The sequence below is a fragment of the Dermacentor variabilis genome, chromosome 1, assembly GCF_050947875.1.
Source record: "Dermacentor variabilis isolate Ectoservices chromosome 1, ASM5094787v1, whole genome shotgun sequence".
NCBI classification, from domain to species: domain Eukaryota; kingdom Metazoa; phylum Arthropoda; class Arachnida; order Ixodida; family Ixodidae; genus Dermacentor; species Dermacentor variabilis.
In genome coordinates, this window is record NC_134568.1 from 21,277,699 (window position 1) to 21,290,127 (window position 12,429).

A 12,429-nucleotide genomic window follows, 5' to 3' on the forward strand; every position below is an offset into this window, starting at 1 on the left:
GCGCACGTGACCACACGACTGTGGGAACAAGCAGACGAAGCGGAAATACATCTCTCGCTTCGGTGCGATATAAAACAAAAAAAAACACGCAGATGCCGGTTGTGTGTTTTATTATTTCTCTAAATTTCAATTCGTCAATTCAAGCAACAGATCGCACAGATAACAGATGTTATCTTGAATAATTCTCGAAGTCACGTGTCACTACGAGTGACGTCACACTGCAGACACTAGTACGTAGGCACAGGCACACGAGTACGTCATCCTTCGGCTCGGAGCGCGGCGGCCGCGAGGAGAAGGAAAAACGATATTCGGTTTGAAATTTCAGATCTTTCCGCAGCGCGCAGCGATGTAATACTTAGCAGACACGATCGTTATCGCGCAATGAATGCTCTGCGCTTGTCTGCTCAAAATGGTCAGACCTGGTGAGGGGCCCTTTCACGTCAACAGTCATCGTCAGATGGGTTTTGTCGAATTTTCTTCCTTTCCGTGTCCCGTGAAGCTGCGTAAGTCTTTGTTCACTATTAGAAAGTGATTTCATATATTTAAAGTGAAATTCGACATACAATTTGAAAAGGAATAACGAAAAGAAAGAAAGGCGAAAAAACAATGAAGGCATCACTTCGTCTGGTAACCCTCTTCCGCCTTTCCCCTGCGCAGCGTAGCAAACCGCACGTACGACCGGTTGACTTCCCTGCCTCTCCTTCGCATTTCTCTCTCTCTCTCTCTCTCTCTCTCTCTCTCTCTATCTGTGTACTTTCGTACCCAGATTATTTCGATGGTGTCCCTCTGGAAGGCATTAGTGCAGTGAATTGACGTCGTGAAAAAGCGGTAGACAATATTTAAGTAACTCATAATCGGCTGTTGACTCACATGGAACGAATAGCTTCAATCAGATCTGTTTATAAGCACTTAAGGCAGCCAACAATCATAGCACACAAGTTACGTCGCACAACAACAGCGCGATCTGCCTTCATGCGTCTTTCTTTCTCTTAATTGGCTTTCTTTCTCTAATCTTTTCTTTCTTTTTTTTGGGGGGGGGGGCTGTTAGCGCGTGCCTTTTCATTTTTTTTTCAGTTGGCTTTAAACCTGCTGTACCTCTGGTGGTGCGGGTTTCCCTCACTTTTATTCACGGTGTTTGTATTACTGAGGGCTCGAAAAAAAAAAACATGCGTGAACGTGACGGGAAATCTTCATAAGCATTTTAATTTGTCGGTCCGTTTAATCCCGAACGTATACGACGGCCACAGAAGCTGGAGCCGCCTGTATGGTATACGAAATTCAGTTCGATGACCTGCGAACGCGACGTATTTGTCTGTTTTTTGCCAGTGCTCCGTTGTTTATCGCCTCCGCCTCCCCCTTCTATATTCACCATGCAGTGTGCTCGGTTGCGTGTTCGTCCCTTCCGCTGTGCCCGTGCTGCACCTCGTGCCGCGTGTTCACGGCTGCGCTCACAGAATCGAGGTTTCTTCGGTCCTCAACCGATAAACTGCAAAGGAGTTTTGATATAGCCCGCAGGCGATCGATTTTACTAGGTATGCCGAATAATGGCGCAAGTATTTTCTCGGTGGGCTGACGCGCTCATCGCCTGTCTCTTCGCGATCCAATACTTTAGCAGAAGGCGTAAAAAAGAAAAAAAAGAACTGCCGCCGATCGTGAGTGAGCACGACGGCTGAACGCCGAAATCCAAGTCTGCGCCTGTGTAAGACGATTATGCATCGCTGCGTATGCGTTGTTATGTTTCACACTTCTCTGCACATGCACCTGATGCTCAGAACACTTCCTTCGCCATTCGCGAAAAAAATTCGCACGAGCCCGCAAGTCATCGCTGCATCCACGTCGCCTAACGTGGGACCACGTGCGCCGGTGTTTGCATTCGAGCAGAAGGTGCGGACATTTGCGGTCAGCGGGAAATATCGCACATTTGCGCGCGTATATGTGTCTCCTTTCACAGCATCCAAGTGAAACGATTCTAGAAAATTTTGCTTAATGTGCGCTGTATATGCCGCAACTTTTTCTGCTTCGGTATATTCATAAAAAATTGCCGCTAGAACTGTTCGAAAGAGCGGGTGCCAGTGAATCGTGATGAGCATATTAGTTAAGGCGGTCGGCGAATGGTCGAAAATCTCTTAACAGCGAAAGGCCTTGTGAATAGCTCCCTGTTCCGCAATTTCAGCCTGTGCAAAATTCGGCGCGCGTGGTCGCTCTCTGTATGCCGCATATATCCGCGGAGGCCACCTTTTTTATCGAATCTTATACGGTGCCTTCGTACGAACAAAATACGAAGGACGACTACAGGGAACATGCGCTGCGTTTCAACAAAGAGCACGTAATCATGTGAAACAGACTCAGCACATCCTTATGAGCGTCTTTTTCTCATTGTCTTAGTCACACGGCAGAGGGCAAGGGGATAAAAAAACGTGTAAACAAAAACCACATAGCTCACTTTTTTTTTTGCGTCGTAACATTACTAGTAGAAGCAACAATTCATTGCACTCATACATGATGAAGGAGGCACATTGCCTGTTAAATGACTACTCATTGTGCAGATGGAAGGCTAGTTTTAGAAAACGGATGTAAGCTGCGTTCCAATTCCAAAAGCATTTTTTTTTCTCTATCGAACTCACTCACTTATTCCTTTTTTTTATTATTGTTAATTTTGCAGATTGTCATTTGAAACGAGGGCATAGTACGGTTATGAGGAACGTGAAATATGTGCCTCTTCTGCCTAAAATTGTCATTTGTCTTGCGTGTGTCTGGAAATGTACAACGGACAGTATACCTCAGTCTGTGGTATGCACTCACAAATAGCGTAAGTGCCTGTCGGTTTCGGGTGGTCATTTTTCTCCTAAATGGAAACGCCGTCGAGATAGATGCCTTAGTACCTGCTTATATATTTTCTTTATCGCTACGAGGGACCTAAGAAAAAAATAAAGTTGTTACAATTTGTTAGTTAATTTCGGCTAATCAATGCATGCAAGGCCGGAATATATCGCGTTTCGCCCACTTATGTGATGCGTCGTTGACATCGTTTGTCGTACTTGTAATTAACCAAGATCAAGTGTCGTTAGTTGCGAAACATGATGGAATAACCAGTGAAGGCACATGCGTATAGCATATTTAACGTGCGTATATATTTGACATGGAGGTGCCTGGTCTTTCAGTAATATGGGGAAATGATTCTCGTAAAGTGGGACGGTCACTGGTTTGGGTTTGCCGTCACGGCCACTCCGTGAAAAGGATTTAACAAACGTAACGGTTCATCATCATCATCATCATCATCATCAGCCTGGTTACGCCCACTGCAGGGCAAAGGCCTCTCCCATACTTCTCCAACAACCCCGGTCATGTACTAATTGTGGCCATGCCATGCCTGCAAACTTCTTAATCTCATCCGCCCACCTAACTTTCTGCCGCCCCCTGCTACGCTTCCCTTCCCTTGGGATCCAGTCCGTAACCCTTAATGGCCATCGGTTATCTTCCCTCCTCATTACATGTCCTGCCCGTGCCCATTTCTTTTTCTTGATTTCAACTAAGATGTCATTAACTCGCGTTTGTTCCCTCACCCAATCTGCTCTTTTCTTATCCCTTAACGTTACACCTATCATTCTTCTTTCCATAGCTCGTTGCGTCGTCCTCAATTTGAGTAGAACCCTTTTCGTAAGCCTCCAGGTTTCTGCCCCGTAGGTGAGCACTGGTAAGACACAGCTATTATATACTTTTCTCTTGAGGGATAATGGCAACCTGCTGTTCATGATCTGAGAATGCCTGCTAAACGCACCCCAGCCCATTCTTATTCTTCTGATTATTTCCGTCTCATGATCCTGATCCGCCATCACTACCTGCCTTAAGTAGATGTATTCCCTGACGACTTCCAGTGCTTCGCTGCCTATTGTAAATTGCTGTTCTCTTCCGAGACTGTTAAGCATTACTTTAGTTTTCTGCAGATTAATTTTTAGACCCACTCTTCTGCTTTGCCTCTCCAGGTCAGTGAGCATGCATTGCAGTTGGTCCCCTGAGTTACTAAGCAAGGCAATATCATCAGCGAATCGCAAGTTACAATGCCACTATAGAACACGCAACTCGCAGATATTGAGTAAGTGTTTCGTCCTACACACCGATACATGTAATCGAAGAAGTGACACAGCTTATTGCACTTGGTTTCGTGACTTTTCAGCTCGGAGAGAAAACATGTGCAGCTCAACCTGATGAAAGGCGAGGCATATGTATAGCTTTACGTGTTTCCCCTTCCAACTACGCGTCCACGAAACTGGACCATATATGGGAAAAAAGCATCGCGAACTCATGACGTGCCTAGCAGCCCGCGGATGACATGTTGTTCAGCTGGCTGGTACTTGCTTTAAAGACATCGTGCAGCGCGATGACACTACCACTATGAAAACCACATACACTCTAAGAACAGTTTACACCCTTTGGCTTGCCCCTTCTGCCACACAAAAATAATCGTCATCTGCCTTGATGCGTTTCCTTTCTTTATCGCTGCGAGCCCGGAACTTTCCAGTAACGAATGGCACGCGCGTTATCAGCATAGAACAGTTTACACCCTTTGGAGTGCCTCTTCTGATAACGCGCGTGCCATTCGTTACTGGAAAGTTCCGGGCTTGCAGCGATAAAGAAAGGAAACGCATCAAGGCAGATGACGATTATTTTTGTGTGGCAGAAGGGGCAAGCCAAAGGGTGTAAACTGTTCTTAGAGTGTAGTCGCACTTAACAGGTGCTGTAGCACAGGCACAATATCAACTTCTTTATTTGAAAGGCAGCGAGGTATACACCTAATATAGTATTTTTTTTTTCAGTCTGCAGACGCAGCGGCTGTATGCAGAAGTGCAAAGAGTGTTTATAAAAATCGGCAAAATATTTTGTGCTCCGGCTTTTACAAGTCTCACTCACGCATACATTGCTTACATTTGTTTTCTTTGGTATAAAACGCTCCCAAACGCTCCCAAAAGTGCCATTTTGTCGCTGCTTCTGCCCAGAGTCTTTACGTATTCAGCTGAGATTTCATGATATGATGACCTGAACAGCAGCAATGACCAAACGGCACGTGAGTGGTTTAAGACCGTTTTAGATCAAACTTGCAATGCATGTGTTAGCAATATATATATATATATATATATATATATATATATATATATTTGCTTATGACGTGAAGCATAGCTTATTTATATCGTTCAAATATACTGCGCTGGTTTTGATAAATGCCCTTGTACACTCTGTCTGTTGTGTGGTGCGCATTGAAGAGGTTATATATAAATGTATCAAGCTGCCTTTTGAAATAATGTTATTGGCTGCTTGGACGCATGTCTGTGTGTATTCCAGTGTGGTTGTGCTGTAGCGCTGCATTATATGCTTTAAAATTTGCTAAAGAGAAAATAATTCGAGCTGTATTAGTGAGCTGTGTTCACTTCTGTAGTTAATAAACGCATCATTAAAGTACCATACTATAATAATAATAATAATAATAATAATAATAATAATAATAATAATAATAATAATAATAATAATAATAATAATAATAATAATAATAATTTGGACCACGCTTAAGCTTCGCCTTTAAGAGTGGAACGCGATAGCACTCAAATATCCCTGACTGCTTCTCACGCTTCCCGGCAACTGGAGCGTATGTAACGGTAATGTTTACTGGGAAACGCTTGCCGCGAACGATATGCACGAAGGCGAGCTTTGTGGTGGAACCCCGGCCCCTTGCGCGCGCCGCGGTGCGGCTTAGATGAGCGCCAGCTGCAGTTGATGCAAGGAACTGGGCGCGCCGCTCCGTGGCCCCCAAGACACCCATCGCGCCGGAGCGCGCAAAATGGCGGACGCCGCGGCCCGTCTGTGAACGCCGCGGCCGGTTTTTGTGTGTGTGAAGGGGTTTCTTTGAGTTTTCGCGCAACAGAATTATGTTTTCTCGTATAATGAAATTACAATCCCAGAGTTATCGTACCTGTAAATTGTATGCAAGTCGCAGTTTACGATTTTGCTACGTGTTTTAGCTTGGGAAATTCAATTAGTTCAGTCAATTGCTTGCATCATATGGAAGGCATGGGTATACGTGGTTCGAACATTCCTTTGCCGTTGCGACGTCCGACAGCGGACGCCGGATTTTCTGCGGCACGGGCTCAATAACGCTATCGCGTTAATACTATTTATTGTTGCCATCGTACAATCTTCGTACGTCAGAAGGCAGGCCCGTCAAAACCTAAGAAGTAATGGTAGTAGTAATGTTGATAATAATAATAAACTCATGAGAAAAGTCTAAAAATTCAAGAAAAAACTCAACGAAAGACTAATGGCGACGCCGCATTCAAGTTCCCCAACCTGCTCGACATGACGTCATGCATTCTGACTACGTTTTCTCAGGCGTACTTAAGATATTATTTAAATTTGGATTGGTAAAGATGGACAGCATTGTATTCTAAGATATGCGAAGACAGAACTTCGCTAGCTTCAAAAAAGTTTTACTGAGCCAACCCGGTCCAAATACGAAAAAAAAAAAGAATTACTTTGAAATACTTGACGTTGCATTGGCGTGCCGGCGCTGAGCTTACGGCGCGAGGTACAAAGTAAATAAATAAACATTTAAAATAAGAATAATAAGAAGAAACTTGTACGTGCATTTTCTCTGGTAATAATTAACATATTACACCGACATATAACGGAAATGGAGTTTTAGGAACTATTTTGTTAGCATAAAGTAATTTCGTCTCCTTTTAAGCAGCCCGCGGCGCCATGTCCTATGCTATATAGCTCTTCATGGTTATCGCCCGCGACCTCATTTGGCAGGAGTGAGTGGCAAAGAATGCTCTTTTCCTGCAATCCTCCGTGAGGCGGGAAATCTCCAATTTCGCAGCTTTCAGCGGCAAAGTTGCCAACGCCGTCCCGTCGCATGAGGATGAGTATACTGACGTGCGAAGACGCCATTAGCGTGCACGGAGTTGCACCTGCTCAGCATTTACTCTTTTCTTTTTTGTCGGCGCTGTTAGCGCGTACGCCCAATCAAGGCAAGTGTCTCGCCCACTCACGGCCGCACAGATTCAAAAGGTCGCCTTCGCCATTGTCGCGGCTTCCTCCCTCGGTGTGCGATCCGTGCTCGGCGTGGCGACGTTGTGGAGGCTTATTTCTCCGGAAGGACTGTAATGCTTAATCGTTTTTTTTGTTTTTTTTTTTGTTTTTTTCTCTCTCGGCCGGCGGACCCAGTGGCGCTAGAACAATGCACGGGTATGACATGCCTAATAAATCGTTTAAAGAGGGAGAGAAAATATGGAGGGAGAGAAGCCTTAAGCTTCAGTTGGCGTATACCGTAGCGAAATGGTTTTGGCAGCTTCGCCTCGCAGAATTGTAATGGAATGGAAGCGCCTCGAAGACGGAACCGCGAGACTTTTGTCTCCTTCGGTCTGACACAAGGCGCCGTGCCAATGCATTTCAGCCAGCTGCCCTCATGTAAAATTGAGCAAAATCGTAGAGATGAGTAGAGGATATGAAGCGCGTTTTCTTGGATTACGATAGTTCATGGGAGGTGACCTTGCGGTAAGCTATCCTAATCTGCTAATTAGATCGCGGGATGCGAATGCAACGTTTTCTTTCATTCTTTAAAAAAATAGCATATAGTCGCACATTTGTTTCGGATGACCCCATTCGGCTGCCTAAAGACTCTTTCTGCTCGCAGCTGCTCCCACCATGGGCTGAGTATGTTGCGGGAACACGGTGTTACCACGGTTGCTCGTAGCTGCTCCTAGTTCATGCATAGAATCTCGGACACCTGTTTGTTCGTGTGTGTGTATGCTCGGCTCAGAAGCGCAACGTAGTAACGTTGCTGTTGTTATGGTTTCCTGCATACGGTGCTAGCGCACAATATCTCTCAGATTTACTTGTTGCATTGCGCGAACGAAACCACATTGGTATTTTTTTATTAGGTAAATGCGATAAAACGAAAGAGACCGTAACAATCAGTTACATTTGTTTATATTGCCAGCTAATTAACGGAGCTTCGTATGCGGGTGTTCTTTCGAACGTTGCGAAAGGTTCTCGGAAGCTTATGTACCGCGCTGTGGGAGGAAGTCTGTTTCCATCTGTTTCTCCTAAGGTGTATCAGATAACGTGCAGCATACCTTACTCGTTAATTTATGCATATATGGACGATTTCATACTTGGCTGAACGCCACGTAGCAGGAAGGTGCACCGCGCCGCTTCTCTCTATGAGCCCATGAGGCGAGACAATATTTTTAGGCCTGTTAGTGAAGGTGGGCTGGGCTTAGTACATCTTTATGTGCGGCAAATAGTGTCTCGTTTCTTCTTTTTTCGCGATACTTCGCATCCTACAATTCGGTCATACATGCAAGTCACACTTGTTAATGCTTTACCTGTCTCTTCAAATTTTTCTTCGCGCTTATGCTTGTGGGGGTTCGTGCAAGAAGTTTACTTGGCGGTTCGTTTCCTGACAGTTCGGTTTTCCACTGAATACTTGTATTCTGTGTCGCGCAAAACGTTGTACAAAGACTTACTGTCCATGCTATTTCCGCCTCCACTATACCGATCAATATACATTAAATGGCCAGGCCACGATGTACTAAAACGAGTTCGCAAGATGTATTTATCCCCTTGCTGCAAAACATTCTTTTATAAAGTTCATAGTGAAACCATACCCGTTAAAACATGGCTACAAGAAAACGGTATCTTTGTCTCTTCTGTTAACTGTCGCCTTTGTGATGTACCAGAGACAATTGAACATTGTTTTATTAGCTGCACCGACGCCATCCTATTTTGGGATGTACTCCAACGGACTTTAAGGAAAGAACTTGAGATTAACGCTCATACTGCGCGATACCTGCTGCCAACCTCTGATAATAGTGCACTTTTCGATAAGTTTTTTCTCATGGGAATGCACAGTTTGTGGAAAACGCGAATGATGGACCGCAACGCCGAAACGGTGGTACCTACAAGGGTAGATTTTATCCAAATGGCCCTACACCTAGAACACGTTTATGATGGACTCGGTGTACAACCGGACTGGTACCCTATTTTGGTGAGGTGCTTATCCTTGCCACCCTTCTAAGGTGAAACGAACGTTTCTACTCACAGTATGTACGCTGCCTTTTCTGTGCGTGACTTTCATTGTGCCCTCCATTCTTTGACTATGCAGAACTGGTGAATCAGTTTTGATGAGGTGCCTATCCTTACCACCCTTCTAAAGTGAAACCAACATTTCTACCCATAGTATGAACTATGCCTGATGCCGATGCCGATGTTGAATGCTACTATAATAAATACCATGAAAGAAAGGGGAAAACAAATGTTTAAACGCTCGGACCCACAAATAAGGAACTGTCGCCTGAACACTTGTATTTTCGGACGCCGGATGACGCGTTTTATGGCCTCCGCGGTCTCTTTATCTTATCCGCAGTAACTTTTATTTTTTCCTACGGAGTTACGTTAAAAATCACCCGATGTGCCGCCCTTGTTCGATCTAATTTCGATGTACAAAGCTATCGACCACTACGTAGACTGACGCAGACAAGACATGCGCAAGAGCGTGCAAGTCGGAATGAATTACCCTCAAAACGTGTTGTCTAGCAAAAAAAAAAAAAAAAAAAAGACGAAGAAGAAAGAAAACGAAAAAAAAAATAACTAGATGGAACGTTTGTATCGAGTGAAGAACACGACTAAAACAGTAAGAAAAAAGAATTACCGACGATTACGTTACTTCCTAATGCGAAATTTGAGCGCAGCAAATAAGCTGTTTCACCTTTTGGATAGATTGAGGCAAAGAAATCGAGCAACACATGTATGCGCTATCACAGAATTTCTTTTTTATTTTTAACACGTATTCCTTTAACAAAGACTCCACTAACAGTTCTTGACAGTCATGAAGGAAGCTTTGTGGTCGGAGAAATAGACTGATATATGTTCGACTTGGTACACCAATGCTTGATTCTCAAAGACGAGATCTATACAAGTGCCTCGCGAGGTTGTCACAGCCGTGGGGGAAGCAGAGGCTAAGCGCCGCCGCCGAGAAGACCCTGCCGTTCGCGCCGCCGAAGCGGAGGCTCATTGCCGCCGTCGAGAGCAACCAGCAGTAAGCGAGGCTGAAGCAGAAGCTCATCGCCGCCGCCGAGAAGACCCTGCAGTTCGCGCCGCCGAAGCGGAGGCTCATCGCCGCCGTCGAGAGCAACCAGCAGTAAGCGGAAGCGGAGGGGGGCGGCGTGTACACCCAGCGGCAAACGATGGGGGCAGAAGCGCGCGCAGCAAGCGGACAACACGATAAAGGGAGGAGGGAAGAGATAGCAGCGACTGACTGATGCCTTTGACTGATACTCTTTCTGCATGGCGGCGACGGTGTTCTATGCAGTCACGTTATCTTGACTCTCTAGCGGCGTCAGCGGCATCCAGCGGTATCAGTCGGTCGCTGCTAGCGCTGGGGGGATGAAAGGGGGGCGGAGCTGGTTACGAGGCCGACGACGACGCCGACGACGACGCCGACGACGACGACGACGCGAAACCCAGGAACGGACGCCAAAGAGCTGCGCTCTAAAAGAGAAGGGGTTGTAAGGGAAGGGCAGTGACGGTAACCAGGCTGAGCCAGGTTGGTTATGAGTTTCGCTGCGTATACCTATATGCGTTTCTGTATCCTACACGAATTCAGTCTACGCGTCGCAGAGGGAGCCGAAATCGGGGTGGTCTTCGTTTTCATTGTTTCTTTCTGCATTGCTTAAGTGAACAGCTGTTAGGATTGGTAATTAGGCCAGCGATGGTTGCGTTGTTATGTACATTATCAGCAAATAGTTCATTTTTGTGAAGAGCCTTCAGTGACGATCGAAGATATAAGCGCATTTAAGATTTATTATCTAGGAAATCTGGGAAGACCACCAGTCGTCATCAGCTTATCTTTATGTCCACTGCAGGAGGTCTCTCCCAGTGATCTATTATCCCTGTCTTGCGCTAACTGATTACAATTTGCGCCCGCAAATTTCCTCATTTCATTACCTCACCTAATTTTCTGCCATCCTCGACTTAGCTTCCCTTGCCTTGGCACCCATTCTGTAACTATGCAATTCGGTGACTAAAACCAGCAATTAATAATTGCGTGGTTGAATACACCGTCGAAGGGAAAGTGCAGGCATATGCGAAATTTTCGTAAAGAACCACGGACTTCAAGCTCGCGTTATCAGCTGAGAGATGTGCAATGCGACAGCATTTGATTTTTTTTTATCATTTGATAGATTTCTACCAGACAATCACTTCACGAACCTCTTCGTGCTGCCGCGCGATCTGTGTTGACGTAGCTCCCTCTCAGTCTTCACCCTAGCGAGACGAAGGCCTTAGCGCTATGTCATCGCCTTTTCCAAACGATTTCCAAGTTAGTGGCGCTTTGTTCGGACGTTTCGGCAGCCTGACGGTTCCTCGCTGCTTCGGCCTGCCGACTCCGTCTCTCATCCGCAACAGCGGCCGCATCCTCTTCAGAGTCCATGCATCACCGTTCTCTTAAGAGACATCTTCACCACTGACGCAACCCATGCCACGGACGCCTTACACATCCTCACGTTTTTCAACAGAGGCCAGCGCCACTCCTTCGCCAAGCGGAGAGCCGTGGTACCATCTATCACACTGCCGGCGCCGCCAGGCGCTCGGAGTGCTCGCGATCTTTGCGAATTTGCTCCTCGTCTTCGCTGTTGTTTCTCGATGGCTCGACGGCCGGGTAATTAAGGAGCCCTTTGCTGTTGCGTATTGAACTGCCACAACGGTGGCAAAAACACGCGAGAACTGTAGCCGCCCAGTCAGGTTCTACAGTTCCCCAGTTGAATGGTATGAAAAGGAACGCAGGCAGGCATCGATAACCGTCGTCCGCAGAATTAAGTAAGTCGGAACGGCAAATTATGCCGTTTTCCTGAGTGCTTGCTATTATTCGCGGCAGCATTGTTGCTTCGCCTTGTTGCTCAGTCATGACGGTCTGCTCGTGACGACGAGAATATTACTGTAGCTCTAGTCCGATATGTTTGGAGTGACGCATCGAGCACTGGCTGATTTGCGCGTGCGACACACATTGTTCGTTCTCTTGTTCGTTTGACAACTCATGCGGGCTGTTTGGACGTGCGTCTTAATCGGTAACCTTTCATTAGCAGCAAGTTGCAAGTAATTGAGCGCTTTAGCACAGGCGTATGATTGGGTAGCGCATTTCTAAAAAGAACGTGAACCGTACTGTGTGGCGTCTTGACTCCGCGAGTTGTGTTGCGAGAGGAGGGTAGCAGCGGTTTGAATCGCTTTGACTTTCGGTCGTTCTTTAATACCGGTGTAACACGCGCCCTTTCGATGACTGTCAGTGCCCATCTGTATAAAAAAATTTTTGATCGCGATCAAGAATGGTCGCTGCTGCATCGTCCAACATTCTCGATTGAGTTGGTTGAACTCGCTCAGGAT

General features: G+C 46.0%; 1 protein-coding gene across 3 annotated transcripts in view; it reads left to right on the forward strand.

Annotated features, from left to right (window-relative positions):
* Positions 1-12,429, forward strand: part of LOC142575738 (nose resistant to fluoxetine protein 6-like) — a 191,958-nt gene that overhangs the window by 11,377 nt on the left and 168,152 nt on the right. The gene's annotated exons all lie outside the window — the stretch shown is intronic.